The sequence below is a fragment of the Megascapheus bottae genome, chromosome 15 (assembly GCF_031878675.1).
Source record: "Megascapheus bottae isolate mThoBot1 chromosome 15, mThoBot2.hap1, whole genome shotgun sequence".
Lineage (NCBI taxonomy): Eukaryota > Metazoa > Chordata > Mammalia > Rodentia > Geomyidae > Megascapheus > Megascapheus bottae.
In genome coordinates this window covers 38,653,713-38,671,177 of record NC_143523.1, presented here as the reverse complement: position 1 = coordinate 38,671,177, position 17,465 = coordinate 38,653,713, and positions in this window count along the sequence as shown.

Here is a 17,465-nt window from a genome sequence, read left to right as displayed (position 1 = left end):
TTTGGTGAAAGAGGAAGTAAGGAGGGAACAAAGGAAAGCAATGTAGAGTGTACATTTTTATTTGGCTACTACTCTATCAAGATCTAGCCCTGTTGTAAGGAGCATCAAAAGTTAAATGTGGTAGGGGGCAGAAATGTGGCTCAGTGGTACAGTACTTGCCTAAAATGCATGAAGCCCAGGGTTTGATTCCTGGGTACCACAGAAAAAAACAGAAGTGGCTCTGTGGCTCCAGTGGTACACTGCTAGCCTTGAGAAAGCTCAAGGACAATGCCCAGGCCCTGAATTCAAGCCCCAGGACTGGCCAAACAACAACAACAAACAAGTTAAACATGAAATGATGTTTTGAGAAAGTTTTAATATATAAAACATACTTATTATGATGATGTAGTTGGCTACCAAGAACAGTATAAAGTTTAAGAGTGGCAAAAAGAATAACAACATTAATTAAATACTGCAAGAAGCAGAAGGATAATTGTAAATGTTGGTTAGAGCTGAGTTATCAGCTGACACTGCCAAGGGCATGGGGCTAGCCTATTGGGGTTTTTCTCACAAGGTGGATTAAGAGATGCAGACTCTACATTCTGCATAGCCTCACTCAGTCAGGGCAAGAGAAAAGCCATGAAGATGGAACCATGTTCCAGTATGCCATTTCCCTTTTGTGTTTCTCAGAAGATAGCCATGTAATTTTTCTTACATCTCCTTGGCTAGAATGAAGTCATTTGTCTCATCTCTAGTTACAAGGAAGACTGGAAGGATAATCAGTTTGCTGTGAAGATAAAATGATTTGAAAATCCTGAGCAAATATGTCCGGTTACCTATGTATTTCTTAAACAAACAGAAAGGATATATGTGCATACAGGAAGAGCTAAGCTGAGACCAAGAAAAAAATAACAACCCCAAACACAAAAGCCTCATTAGAAATTGAAAGATAAAGACTTAAATTGCAAGAAAATAAAGGGGAGGGACTTCCAGTAAAGAAAAAAAATAGTAAAAAAGGAAATTGAAATAAATGTGCTTCAAAGAGTAGAAAAGAGCAATGTCAAAAGTAACAAGGTTCTAATCTTAACAAGCATTTATATCAACATAAAAATGATTCCTTATCTTCCATGCTAAATTACTTGGAGTAAAAAAAAAAGTCTTACCTTTGTGTATCAGTATGTTTTGCTTTTTCTACAGAAGCATTTCAGCTAATTAGATAAGAATAGATGCAAGTTAGCAACTGAAATGCAGAAGAGAAAGAGGTCAGGCATATTCCCACTTTCTGCCACCCCTGAGAAACTTTCCAAGTGAGAGATGTATCAGGAAGAGTATTCTGTGATCATAGCACCCACCAGTGATTTGCTGAGGTTCAAAACATTCAAAAGATGCTGAGTTAAGAAGATTTTCCTGCATGAAAGCAAACGGTACAATGGAATTCTGCTGGTCAGAGAAAGAAATAATAACCTAAGTAATGTAAATATTTGATCTGATGAAGTATCTCTTTCCTAATTCTAACTCTTCTAGACCTCATCCTCATGTTTCTGGTTTTTATCTGTTTTGTTCACATAGGTGCTTATTTTAGTCATGTATTTGTTTACCTAGTTTTGTAATGTTTCCTCTACCTTATGTAACAACTCTGTGAAGACGAATATTATATTATTGCTCCCTATCTTGTCATCAATGGTGTCACAGACAGTGAACATTCAGTAGCTGGAAAGGAGTACACGAGTAAGTAAATATCAAGTTTTGGTGTCATTGTTGTTTGAAATTCAAAAAGCCTTCCAACAACTGTCCTTTCATCAGGCCCAGGTGGCCTATTATAAAAAAAAGGATAATAGGTATATGAAATGTTTGAGAAACAAAATATACCAAACCAAATATCACCAGGAAATCCATAATAGAAACACTTCCAAATAACTACATAGTAAGGCCTGAGGTTTGGCTCATTTTAAGGCAAGTTGATTCATTATCAGCTGTCACCCCCTAGTGGTACAAAATAGTCTTACATGACTTCTATGTTTTTTTTTGTGGGTGTGCATGTGTGTGTGAAAAAGTGATTTTATTATCAACCCCACATTGTTACTAGCACATGTTAACACAAACACATATATGTTCATGTGAGTTTTGGAAGAAAAGTGTTTAGGAATTACTTCTTCATTTTGAAGAAGTTCGTCAACTTACTGTAAAATGCAGCTAGAGATGAAAATGGCATACTTACAATTCCTTAGAATCTTACTCCTGTCATATTTGCTTATGGAATTCTTTCTTAAAATATATCTAAAATAGATTTTATTCTCAACATCCTTTAAAGACTAATAACAAGGTCTTATTTAAAAACTGACACTTTATCACATGCAGAGAACTTCCAGAATGTAGGAAGTTGTTTAAAGCTGATTAAATTGATCAACTTTGCAGACAAATTTCAGCACAGGACATTTAAAAAAAATCAGGTGAACTCAGTCTTGACTACTGGAAACAAATCATTAGTAGCAACACACTTGTGCAACTGAATCACCCACATTCTCCTTCCCACACTCTGTCCTGTTCCCCAGAACACCCACAGACATATATATTTGTATCAATGACTATATATTGTGGATGCCTTTTAAAATAAACTATCCAAAATGGTGTCTAAGTCTAAAGTTACTAAGAGCAGAATAATATGTTTCTTTTCTAGCACATACATTTTAAAGTGTGGCATTTGACTCTCTCTTAGCCATTATGTTCCATACATTGAGTTAAGCATTTAACCCTCCAGACTCCTTTGTAAAGGAGACTCTGCTATCATTGATATTTTACAGACCTTGTCTGCACAAGGTTGCCAATTGTAGAACTAGAACATCATAGTTTCTGATTGGCTAACATTCTGATTGGCTAGCATATAGTTTTTTTAACTGATTGGTTACACAAAAGACCAGATAGGAACCTAATAGGTGCAATGATGCCATCCATCAAGCATGTTGACAAGATTCAAAGAATCCAGAAAATATTTATCTCCTACTGAATAAAAACTTCATGATAGCTGGGCGCTGATGGCTCATGCCTGTAATCTTAGCGACAGAGGAAGCTGAGATCTGAGAATTGAGGTTTGAAGCCAGCCTGGGCAGATAAGGCCATGAGACTCTTACTTCAATTAAGCACTTAAGAGCCAGAAGTGGAGCAGAGAGAGAAAGAGAGAAAGAGAGAGGGAGGGAAGAAAGAGAGGGAGGTGTCAGGGATAGGGCCCAATTCTAGAACTGACACACAAACAAAAGAAAGGAAAAGAAATAGTTAACTTCATTATTAATCGCCAAGGATGGTCTTAAAGGTATCAATCTTATTCAACTTTTGTGTCTAAAGAACACAAAACAACTCCTGGTGCTTAAGAAAACATTTTTAAAAAGACCCAATAATTTGGAGCATATGAATAAATGAATGAAGTCAATGAATAATAGTGAAGAAATGAAAATGAACTCATGATTTAAGTATTATCACTCATCCAAACAAGCTTGCTTCAAGGTCCCTTGTGAGGAGATGGTTTTATGAGCTGAGACAAATTCATCAAGGAAGCTGCCCAGAGCTTGTAGACACAACTTGCTTGTAAGAGCAACACTTTTTTCCCCTGATATTTGATATACCTGATCATGTGGGGAATGACTAGAATGTCCTGTCCTTGAACTAGTGTAGGCCTTCCTTCTCCTAGGACCAGTTTGGTTCAGTTTTTGAGAAGATGGGATCCTGGCCTGTGAATGCTTACCTCCCTGCTTGCCATCCTTGGTACCTCAATCCATTGATGTTAGAGCCTATTGATAGACAAGAGAGAAAAGGCTGAGAAACTTCTGAACTCTTTAAATTCCAGGATGAAATTGCAGGTCCTCCTGGAAAGCTGGTATCCGTTTAGGAAGGACAGTACTAAGTCTTTGAGTAAAGTTGAATGTATCCAAAATAATCTCTGTATGTTTTTGATTTAGCTTCAGACCACTCCCACCAATTTCTTGACCCCTGAAAATGTAATTTGATTGTGTTTTTATTCGACTCTGGTTTTTCTTTTTTTAGGAGGAGGGGAAAAAAGAAGCAAGGTATTTGTCTGGGGAGCATGTTGGTGTATAGCTAGATCACTGAGCAATCTTAATGCTGAACTATCTTACATAATTGTGTGGTTTCCAAACTTGTCTGAATACCAGAGTCACCCCAGGAGCTAGTTAAAATATCAATTCTCAGGCCTCACCCTGCTGATTTAAATTCAAGATACTTGGGTGAGGCCTGGTCTGTTTGTATTTTTAACCATGATGCTTATGTTCTGACAAATTTGGGAAATGCCATTCTAACACATCCCTTTCCTTTACCAAATGAAGAAAATGAGCCTTAGAAAAGCTTGATTGTAGCCAGGAGAGGTGGCTCATGCCTGTAAAATCCTAGCTACACAGGAGTCTGAGATCAGAGCCAGCCCCTGCACTAAAAACCAGAGACTCTTTATCTCCAATTAACCACTAGAAAACCGGAAGTGGTGCTTGGCTGGAAGGGTAGAGCAGTAGCTTTGAGCTGAAGAGTTCAGGGACAGCTCTCAGGCTAGAATTCAAGTTCCATGGCCAACAAAAAAAAAAAAAAAAAGAAAGAAAGAAAGAAAAAGAAAAAAGAAAAGAAAAGAAGAGAAAAGAAAAACTTTATTGGGTCACTCTGTTTCCCACTGTAAAAAAAAATTAAAAATCACACACACACACACACACACACACACACACACACACACACACACACAGGAATTAGGTACCTCTCCCCACCACAAATGCCTAACTTCCTTAGTATTTGAAAACATTGACTTTCTCCACTATTTCCTCATTGTGAGAACCTGTTTCTCAAAAACTCCATTCATAATGTGCATGGGACCTTGAAGGTCATTTAGATTGTTAATGCACGCCCTGCAAAGGACATGTCAGGATGCTCTCCTGAGGTAAACTTCAGCCCTTCTAATTCTAAGCTGAACTTCTGTTAAGTATTATTTGTCATATATGGTGAGTGGTAGATATGTTCTGAACAGCTTCCTAATCTATTTTCATTAATGCAATTCATCTGTCCGCAAGAAATTTGCATATCTTTTTCCTAAGAAGGGCATCATATACTCATATATTTAAATCCTTAATATTCTCAGTCAAAGAAACAGAAATACCTAGCCAGCCTCAATTCTTATAAAAAACAGATTGAACCAGAGGATTCAACTGACTTTAGGAGACTCCGCCTGCCAGAATGGCCAAGATGGTGAGTTATGTATCTACTGTCTGAAGGAATTTATTTCAGGATCTCAATTCTAGGGGCCTCAAAAAATCATTAAGTTGTATGGTAACTCCAGCAGTCTAGCAAAGCTATAAAGCAATAGATACTACCAGGAATAGCCCGCACTCTAGGACGAACTTGTACTTCCTTGTATTTGAGTTCTCTGGTAAATCTAGGCTTTGAGGGGAAACCCAAAATGTGAGGTGGTTTTATTAGACATAGACTCTTAGGTTTGCTAGGTCTCATAGTGACTGGACAGTGAGTGATAACTAATGTCTAATATGAATTGACTGGGAATGAGCTAACTATGTCTTTTAGGTTTATAATGGAATGTTTTAAGGACTGAAAGCTTTCTACATTATTTGAGCCAAAGAAATAGTTATCTAGGATTTTTACAGACATTGAAATATTAGAGAGTCTTTGAGACCTTCAACCTTGTCTTAACTGATTCTTTAAAAATTATTCACATTTAGTATAGTTTTGTTTACGGATTTTTTCCCCCAGTCTTGAGGCTTAAACTCAGGGCTCAGGCACTGCCCTAGAAATTTCTCAGTGCTCATACTTGTGGCTACCACTTGAGCCACAGCACCACTTCTGGCTTTTTCCTGTGTGTGTGGTACCAAGGAAGCAAACCCAGGACTTTGTACACGTTGGGCAAGAACTCTACTGCTAAGTCACACTGCTGGCCCATTGTTTACTCACTTTCACTAGTGTTCATTGCTATCATTTATTGATTATAAGCTACTGATATTAACACTTACCGAACTCTTACATTTTATGCAGTATTGGACAAAGTTGAAAACATGGAGGTACTAAGCTATAGGAGTCTTAAAAGCCACTAGCCTTTCAAGGTTGTTTTTTTTTAATATTAACTTTCCAAGGGAAAGAGTTGTAAAAAGAACCCCTCCTCCTCAAATGTCAATCGTCAATGTATCAACTGCAGACTAGAAATATGAAGAGTTTATTTTAGTGGAACTTTCAGGAACTTGGACTACAAGATTAAAAAAGACAAAAGTCTTGCAAACTATAGGAATAACACTGATGTTGTGTCCTCTTGAAGATTGTTCCATACCATGGAGCATTCTGAGGGATAAATTCATCAAACTATTGGCTATAAGTTCTCCTTAGGCAGATGAGCAGTGTCTCAGGCCAAAGAACAGAAACAATATAGGAATACAGTTCCTTGACACAGCTTGTTGTCCTTCATCTTGCAGCAGTGCTGGTCTGGGCCAAGGTTGAACAGTTTACCAGCAGTCCTCATTCCAGGGCCATCACTTGTAGATCTAACCAGTGACCATTCATAAACAGTGATCCCATATGTCAGAGAACCAGACTAAAAGACAGCTTAAAGCTGACATCCCACAGAGTGATTTGCACAGCGTTGTAGTACAGATTTATAACTAACCATCACATGCTTTCACTTTGTGTTATTTTGGATCTCAGGTCACTGTTGGGAAGCTTTGTTTCAATAGGGACACTACAAAAGAGCTGGACAAGGTGGCTCACATCTGTAATCCTAGCTACTTACAAGGTGGAAGCAGGAAGATGGTGGTTCAAGGCCAGCTCAGGAATAAATTATTCAAGCCTCCCTCTCAACAAATAAGTATGGCCATCCTAGTTGTAAAGGTATAAATAAGAGGATCATAGTCCAAACTAGTACAAGCCAAAAAGTAAAACAAACAAAAGAAAACCCCAAAACAAGACCATAAGAGTCTGTGTTTTAAAAAGAAAAGTGAGGGAGTGGGATGGAGCGGGGGGGGGGGGGGAGAATGAAAAAGGGCTCTGAGAGCCTGTTTTTTAAAAACAGAAGGAAAAATGAAAAGTATCTGGGAAACTGGCTCAGTGGATAGTGCTTCCCAGCAAATGAAAGGCCTTCACTTCTTATGGTATTACTGGCAAAAAGTAAATATAGTTTTTTTTTTTTTTTTTTTTTTTTTGCCAGTCCTGGGCTTGAGCTTAGGGCCTGAGCACTGTCCTTGGACTTTCTCAAGGCTAGAACTCTACCACTTGAGCCTCAGCACCACTCCCAGCTTTTTCTATATATGTGGTACCAAGGAATCGAACCCGGGTCTTCGTGCATGCTAGGCAAGCAATTTAACCACTAGGCCAGCACTTTAACCACTAGGCCAAGTTCCTGGCCCGTAAACATAGTTTTTATTTTCTTTAAGAGGAAACAAAATAATGGATAAAGGTTATTTCAGCTTATTTTAAAATGTCAGAACAGAAAATTGTTCAGTGTTCTGTCTATAAAATCCTTCTTTAAATTATAACAGATTGGTCTGGGAGTTTGGCCTAGTGATAGAGTGCTTGCCTAGCATGCACAAAGCCCTGGGTTTGATTCCTCGGTACCACATACACAAAAAAAGCCAGAAGTGGTGCTGTGGCCCAAGTGGTAAGGCAATAGCATCAAGAATGACCAAGGACAGTGCTCAAGCCCTGAGTTCAAGCCCCAGGACTGGTACAAAGATAAATAACAGATTGTTGACCCCTTTTTCTCAGCAGCAGTATATTTTCTGTTTTTGGTTGTCCTTATCATTGAATGATGACATACATACTTGTAACATGTATTATTCATCATGAACACTCATTCCCAGAAATATTATGGAATAATCATTGTAGCATTCACTGATCCATAAAATGTAAGGAAAATATGCATCATTATGGAATTGGTTAAAAAAATTGCATTGGAGCCAAGTGCTTCATGTCTGTAATCCTAGCTACTCATGAGGCTGAGATCTGAGGACTGTGATTCAAAGCCACAAATCCTATCCAGGCAGAAAAGTCTGTGAGACGTATTTCTAATTAACTACAAAAACAAACCAACAACAACAAAAACAGAAGTAGAGCTGTGGCTCAAGTGATAAGAGTACTAGCCTTGGGCAAAAATACTCAGCAACTGTGCCCAGGCTCTGATCTGAGGTCAAGCCCTAGAACTAGCACCCAAAACAAAACAAAACAAAAATCCCATTAGAGTAACACAGTAACATAAACTAGGTTACTATTTAAAGAAGAGAAAATTTCAGCTAGGCACAGTGGCTCATGCCTTTAATCCTAGCTAATCAGGAGGCTGAGGATCAAGGTTCAAAGCCAACCGGGGCACTAAGACTCTTATCTCCAGTTAACCTCTAGAAAATGGGAAGTGGAGCTTGGATCACGGGTAGGACGGTAGCCTTGAGCTGAAGAGCTCAAGGGACAATGCCCAGGCCAAGTTCAAGCCCCATGACCCACAAAAAAAAAAAAAAAAGAAAAGAAAAAAAAGAAAATTTTTCTATAGTTATTGAAATAAAGCCTTTTAAGTATGTTTAGATCAATAGAAATATTAATCTCAAGACAGATTGAAAATGAAATACTGTATGTATTTAGGATAGCTTTACTTACTTTTAAGCATTTATATACATTTGTATGTACACAAATTCTGGAAGTACTGTTTTATTATTAGCATTAATGCTTGGCAATGATTCCATAGGGTTGATGTTACTCCATTTTCTTAAGTCTATGGTTGTTGGTCAAAATCAAGAGATTTTTGTCCTGTTTGTAAGAAGTCATTTCTCTTAGGTTGACTTGCGGGAATTGCAGAATGGTAATGTCAACTGTGAAAGATGATGCAGATTTTAACTTTTACCAGCGGCTCTGATTTCTCCCTTTGGACAAACACATTAAAAGTTATTTAAAAGGGAAACACTATAATTGCATCCAGATGATAAAGAAAATAGTAACATAATGATAGGATGAGGTTCTTCATCCTTATTACCACCTACAAAAACAGGTGTGACAGTCACTTATTCAGGGATACAACTAAGGCCACACCCTGTTGGTCATATTGTGTCTTGTTTATCAGATACTTTCTGCTTGATGTTACAACAGAAAGAAAAATAATGAAAGATATTTCACCCAACAAGCTATCCAGGTTAACTGAACATTTGCACAAACCACAAAGCATCGCCAGTATCGTTCTCTTTCCTGTTTGGATAGGACTGCTCTTTACTGATAGAGGTGGAGAGTGAATGATTTTTATAAACTTCTTAATAAAGTAGAATATTTTTTTCTCCAGGAGGTGGTTTCATGGCAAATAAACTTTCAGCTACTATTCTATCAGAACACATTGTTAAACTTCAAATGAGGAGGGCTCTAATATTTCCTCTTGTTTAGAAAATGGGAATCTTACAGAAGTTCAGGGTGATAGAACTTTCCCAGATACAATACATGGCAAATATTTTAAAAATGTCTTGGCTCTTATTAAACACATACCTTCAATTTTTTTGCCTTCTATTTAACAAAGATAAATTGACAAAGTTAAGTTCCTAACAAATCAAAAGAGAAGATATATGGTGCTTGTAGCACATGCCTCAGATCTAAGGAGGCTGAGATCTAAGGACCATGGTTCGAAGCCAGTGTAGGCAGAAAAATCCCCATGAAATGTTTATTTCCAATTAACTGCTTAAAAACCAAAGTGGAGCTGTGGCTCAAAGTGGTAGATCACTAGCTTTGAGCAAAAGAGCTCATGAACAGTGCCCAGGCCCTGAGTTCAAGCCCCCACCACTGACAAAAAGAGAGCAGATATATGTACAAAGATGTTCTTCAAATTACTAGTACTAGAGTATAATCATACTTATTCTAGATAATGAGGTAAAACTGTAGAGAGTTTATATGACAGAATTATACAGTATCATTAAAATATTAATGACACGATTCCTAGAAACTATGCTGTACAATTTTCTTCAGCTTTTATTATCTCTGTGGTTATTGGGATGTGAAATGGCTGTACGCTGGAACTGGCCCTCAAAAAAGCCTCTGTTAAGCAGTGCTTAACAGAGAACATCATAGCTTTTTCAATTTGTCCCTAGTTCCAATGATGACCCCTAGTGGTAGGCGAAAAAGACTGCTTCCGTCTCAGTTTCTGAAAGGACAGTGACAATAATCATCTCCCAATCAATCGTTAAAGACCTTGTCTCTCCCTCTGTCAGTTGATTATTGAAATTTCCTGAGAAGTCAGAAAAATTAAAAAAATGCTGTACTTGCTATCACTATGAACCTAATAAATTGAGCTATGGAAAACTTAGATATAGACACCAAGGAAGTTCTAATCCCCAACAGTAGAAACAATGATATGTGTGTATGTTCTGTGTGTGTGTGTGTGTGTGTGTATGTATATATGTGTATGTATGTGTGTGTGCATATATATATATATACAGAGAATTTAGTAGTAACAGATTAATCCTAACTTCTTTCCAATAGTTAAATAAATTTGTACATCTTCTAATTTATTCAACAGTTACAGTCTAGTTCTGCCTGGGAATTAAGCAAAAGTAAAGGAACACAAATGTTTTCAGTAATCCTTAAGAGTTTAAATGGCAGATATATGCTTATAGTAATCCATTTCTTACATAATAGAATGCTTTAATATACTTAGAACTTGGTGCTAAAGAGAAATCATTAATCACTTATTAGTATACATGAACAAACTGTCTCAAATGGCTCAAATTTGAAACTGGGGTGTATGTTATCAGATATGCTTATTGAATTCAGCACATTACCACTGAGCCGTGCATTAGTTCTTTTGCTTTTAATTTGTCTTTCAGATAGGGTTTCATGTGTTTTCCCACAGTCCTCAGCCTATGTTTCCTGTTTACTCCTCCTGAGTAGCTGGGATTACAGATATGTGCCACCACACTCTGTAACATTCTTAGTTCTTTCTGTCTGCATTCACTGGTTTACTGGGAGGCTGGAAGCTTCCTGTGAAAATTCAAGTCACATCTGTAACTAGAGTTGACACACATAGGTATGTCTGACTGGGAAGTAAAAGCCATCACATATGGAAGTAAAACCATTAAAGTTGACTATAACCAGTTCTTACCACCTAGAGAAAATACATTACATATATCTCTTTGCAATTCCTGTTCAACTCCGCTGTCAGAAAAGTTAAAACTTACTCTTTTTTAACCCCTTCTTTTAATCGTGTTAAAAGAAAAACATTTAGAATCTTAATTCATAGAAAAACTATATTTAGTATAAGAAAAAGACTGAGTTGATTGTTTGAGAAACAAGAGACTCTTGATAGTAAAAATATTTATTTTAAAACCAAAATGATAGATGTAAAGGTGATGCAGCAGGTGGATTGGGCTGAATTCAATTGGAAGTCATTCTGCCAAAGCTTCAATTTCCAGATGCCACCATACATTTAGTCATCCTCTGGCCTCCTACAGTACAGAAAAAAACTGATATGTATCTATGACATACAAACCCTTAGCCTAATTTTGATTAAGTTCTAAAAGCTAAGTGCAAGTGATTGTATATATAGAGATTCCCTTCTTGAACACTTGGTTGTTTACTTGTCATTTGAAATATGATGTAAAAACCAATGTTAATAAATTCTTTAATAAAAAATATCTTTGAGAAGCCAGGTTCCAGTGGTTCATGCCTATAATTCTAATTACTCAAGATGCTGATATCTGAGGATAATGTTTTGAAGCCAGTCCAGGCAGGAAAGTCTGTGCAATTCTGATTTATTTCCAAGTAATCATCCAAAATTCTGGAAGTAGAACTCCTGCTCAAGTGGAAGAGTGCTAGCCTTGAGCAGAAAACCCAAAGATAGAACCCAGGTCCTAAATTCAAGTACCAAGTCTGGCATACACACACACACACACACACACACACACACACACACACACACACACACACACACACACACAACTATAGGATCACATCACTTAACATGGAAAAACCACTGACTTCTCCTTTTGTGCACTTTGGTTAAAGAAGCCTTGTAAAATATGTTTTATATTTAGTAAAGTGATTTCTAGGCTTATTTACACCAGAAATACAAAGAGATATGTACATAACACAGACTTGAAATTCCATTCCTGAACAATTGAATCAAAACCCATGAGAACAGCATCTTGGAATTCTTTAAGTTCTCTGTAACTGATATTTTGTAATAATTAGTCCAAAACTGTCTCTATCAAACAAGATTCCACTAGAGAGTTCACTCTATGGAAAATTATTTGAATGACTGCTTTCTTAGTTCTCCCAAGGTTGATACATAGCTAGATGCATTCTAGAGACACAGGAAAGAAGTTAATTTATTGCATATAATAGAGTTCGGGAATGTGGTTTAATTTCCCTCAAACTATGATTAACAAGGCTTGTCTACAATCTGCTAAAATTATTACAATAAATCTAGTCATAGTATTTTCTAAACAACTCCTCTGAAGAAAAAGCCACTAGCTAGTCTTTAATAACTTTTTATCTCATAACGTTTATAAATTGCATTAAAATGTTCAGTTTTGGTAGCCAGAGTAAATATTAGAATGAGAATGAAGCTAAGCCTCATTGGATAGGCATATTTATTTGCCAGCTTTCAAATCAGAATTCTCCCAAAATATTCTCTAACTGATCTAATTGATCTTTCTGTTGTTGCTGTTTTTCTTTCTGTAGATAATATTTGCTGTGGTCTGGCCTCAAAAGCTCATTAGTATAAAATATAGTGATTTGTAATGAAACCTATTTTTTCTTCATCACAACCCATGTCCCTTTTTTGTTGTTTACAGTTCTTTCCTTCCACCAGTATATCTAAAGAAAGTATAATTTACAGCAGACTCCATGATTGAATGCACTAGGCAAAACTAGGGACATTCAGTTTGAAAATAAGAATAATTTTAATAATCTGAGTAACCCAATGTATAATCATAGTGCCATATGCCATGCTTATTATTATAATTATATATATCTCTCTCTCTAAATCTATTGGTTTGGAAGCTCAAAGTATGCATTTCATTATATCCTAATTGGATTCACAGAGCTGTGATCTCTTGGTAACCCTAATCCCTGTTACAAAATGGAAAAATCATCATTAAATTTGATTTACATACTCCTTTTGGACAGTGTCACCTACATTATCCTCACGGCAAGGATTTTCCATTAAAATTTCTTTTTTGAACTAAGAACTCTCTAGTCATTTAGAAAAACCGAATGAATGCATTTTACATCCTTGTCAGAGTTATATAAAAATTAACCCTTTCATTCCTTTCTATCAAAACAATGAGATATTAAGCTTGAATTGCTGAGAATTTTTAAAGAAATTACAAAGTCCATTTTTCCTGTGAATTATTCCATAAAGAAGGTGCCTGCTCAATATTTACCATAGCAAAGATAGGGAACCAACCCAGATGTCCCTCAGTTGATGAGTGGATCAACAAGCTGTGGTATTTATACACAATGGAATTCTATGCTGCTGTCAGAAAGAATGACATCACCCCATTTGTAAGGAAATGGAAAGACTTAGAAAAAATCATATTAAGTGAAATAACAGTAGAAACCTTGGGCTCTCCTAGCAGAGATTTACAATAGAACAAAACCTAGATACATAAGGCCATATAGAATTATGCTAAATGAAAGGACCTCCGGGATATAGAAACAAAAGCCATATACTGAGTGATTGTTGTCCTTAATGTACTATGTTATGTCTCATCTCTTTTGCTGCCCCTTGCTTATCTCATATTATTATAGTATTTCATCTTATTATCTGATATATTGTCTATATGTGTATTTGGTTATTTGAAGTTGGATAGGGAAGGGAGGAAAACAAGATGAGGGGCGGGTGTGGGGGGAGTGAAATGGGGACCAAGACATGAGAAAGGGTATCAATGTATGTGAATTAATACACCTTCTATCTGGTGAATATAATGTAACCCTTCTATTAATTACAGTAAAAATATATGAAAAAAGAAGGCGCCTGCTTTGTTCAGTTTGTTAGCCTCAAATTTAAGAATGCTGAAATTCAAAATGTGTCATAGTGAATTAACTCTTTTAGAACACTTGAGCTATATTTTAAGAGCTTCTATTTGCAAATATTTCAACATTACTAGACCATGAATTTTTGTATTTATGTTTTGTTTAATGACATGCTACAAAAACACAGTTGGAAATTGTTGATATATACTAACATCTGTGGAGTATTTGTGATACATTAAATCTCACAAGAAATTGACATTATAATAAGTCTTTTCCTTGCTGGTGCTAATATAATATGTTAAAACATCTATGAATATGCCTGAATATTTTCTTCTTTAGACAGCTCATTATACCACATAAAATCATCACTGGATCGGTGTCAAAGGCCCAAATAGCAGAACAGTTTACATGTAATCCTGACCAGCTGTATAGCCTATTTTATCTAGAGTAATTCAAGCCTGGTAACTTTAGTTACCAACTAGTAAAGTGTGGTATATGTTACTGTTAGCCTTTAAGCAAGTCTAGTTCAAAATATTCCATGATTTTTTATGAAATGTAGCAAATTACCAAATATATCAACTTGTATTTTTTTTTGTCAGTTGTGGGGCTCATACTCAGGACCTAGGCACTGTCCCTGAGCTTTTTCTGCTCAAGGCTAGTGCTCTACCATCTTGGGCCATAGCACCACTTCTTGTTAATGGTGATTAATTGGAGATAAGAGTCTCAGATCTCAGCCTCCTGAGCAGCTAGAATTACAGATATGAGCCACCAGTATGTGACTGTATTCTATTTTTAAATTATCTTTATGTAGCTGTACAAAAGTTGCCATTAATAAAGCAATTTATGAATATAATGTACCTTGATCAATGTTACCCATTCATCATACCAACTCCACTCCTTTCCTTTATTTTCTTAATTTTGCAGGATATGCATTGGATTTTATGTCTGCATCCACCCCTCTCTCCACCCCCCCACCACCTCCAATTCTATGTTTAATGGATCATCACACTTCCCAGACTATTGGACCTCAGAAGTTTCAAGAGGACCACAATGATAAACCATGCACTTTTTGTGGGGTATTTCTCCCAGTATCGGCATGCATATATTTTTGTTAAGGCATCTACAGTATCAGTTCATTCCTCCTTATTAAGTTCTGTCAGTATGCGTCAGACACACAGTGACTACTATGCTGCCCTTTAGAACAAAGATTTCTGCCCCAAATCAGCAGCTGACATAGCTCCAAAGTTTTAGCAGAGTTCACATCTGTTATATCTGTAGTTACAATTGTAGCAATCCACCGTCATTATTCAAGATGTATGTGTAGTCTGTATTAGTCAAACAGATGAATTGTCAAGGTACAGTTTGATTCCACTCTGGCTCCCAACACACAGGGAAGAAATCAATAGTGACATAATGTATCATTGATTTTAACAGTGGATTTAACTACTTACATTCTAAGTATTGGATCATCAAAGTGGTATCTTCAGGGATTCTCATTGGCCCAAGGATAGAATACAAGCCATCTTTGATTCCAGTTTCAATCATCTTTGATTCCAGTTTCAATCAATTAAGTAAATGGGAAAGCCCAGTTAGGGATGGATCTTAAGAAAAATCAGCATCCCCTTTGTAGCAATTGTCAGGCAAAGTCACAGGGGAGTCTTGGAGAAGGGAAGTCAGTTTCCTCTCAGAAGGAAGAGAAAGAGTTAGTTGGGATTTGAAGGATTTAGATTTATGCAAAACCACTCAATCCTCAGGATCTCAATTAATGCTTTAACTTTACCTATACTTCTATTGTAATCCAGCAACCTGCAGAACCATTCTTTGTGGTTTCAAAGGATACTGACAACATCATTACAAGACCTAATTCATTCTTTGAGGGTAGTCATAGTTATGATTTTTGTTTTGAACAGTCATGGGACTTGAATTCTGGGCCTGGGCGCTGTCCATGAGCTTCTCAGCTCAAGGCTAGAACTCTACCGCTTGCACCATAGCTGGTTTTCTAGTAGTTAATTGAAGATAAGAATCATTTGGTCTTTTTTTGCCCAGGCTGGCTTGGAACCACAATCCTCAGGTCTCAGCGTCCAGAGTAACAGGAGTATAGCGTGAGTCACTGCACCCTGCTAACTGTGATTTTTAGAACCATTCCAAGCTCCAAAATTGCAGGCCCTGAGCTTGTAAATTTGCGTGGAATATCCCACAGTCCTGTTATTATTTCGACCATAAGAACTAATTGAGTCGTGTGCTTTCCAAAAGGCTTTTTTCAATTACCATACATTAATTTTATAAAAAGGTTTAATTGTGGTATTTCCATAATACGAATGATGTATTTTGACCAACTCACCCCTTCTATTACTCTTTCATAGCCAGCCCCACCCCCACAAACCTGTTTTAGAGTTTTGTTTTTTCAGCAGTACTAAAGATTGAACTTGGGGCCTCATGCTCCCTAGGCTGGGGCTCTAGCACTTGCCACACCTAGCCCAATTTTGTTTTACTTATTTTTTCAGGTAAGGGTTCTTGTTTCATCCTGGGCCAGTCTTAGACCATCATCTTCCTATCTACATTGTCTTTCTGTAACCTGGGATCAACAGACAGGAAGCACCACACCTGGCTTGTTAGTTCATGTAGGATCTCACTGGCTTTTTGTCCTAACCTCCCCCGGAATCCAAGTCCTAGCAGATGGAAGCCACTGAAGCCACTGAAAAATTCTTAGTAAGTTTTATAAATTTATCTTTATATGAAGCAGTTTTACAATACTAACACCCCTTGGCTCTCCAAAGACTCTGGTAGATATACTACCCTGAGTAAAAATGAATAAAATTCCACAAACACATATTTGGTAATGTAACTAGGTACCACTTACCAATGACTTCAAACATAAATGGTGCAAAATGTTTTATCAATTAGTGTTCAGTAAGAAAACTTGTTTACAAGGCCATTATAAGGACCAGGAAAGAGTCAGGAAGTTGTTTCTTTCAGACTATTAAAATAGGTAAACCATTAACCAAGGAAAAAGAAGACAAAAGTAAACAAAATTGAGAATGAAAAGGAAGGGGCAACATCATACTTTCTAGAGACTAAAAACTAATAAAAGAATTTTGTGAACTACTCTTTCCTAAGAAATTTGAATTTTTGGGGGGGGAGAGGTCATGGGGCTTGAACTCTGGGCCTGAGGCTTCCCTGAACTCTTCAGCTCAAGGCTACCACCCTACCCCTTGAGCCACAACCCCACTTCCCATTTTTAATGATTAATTGGAAATGAGAGTTTCATGTTCTTTAGTGCTGGGCTGGCTTTGAATCATGATCCTCAGATCTCAGCTTCCTGAGTAGCTAGGATTACAGGCATCAGCGACCTTGCCTGGTTAGAAAGTTGAAATTTTAATTAAATGGATATTCAATATAAGAAAACTAAAGTTGAGGATCAAAAACATGAATAACCTAATAAACCATGAAAAACTGAATCAGATTTCAAAGACTTCTCAGAAAGCAAGTTCCCAGGTTGTTTTACAGGC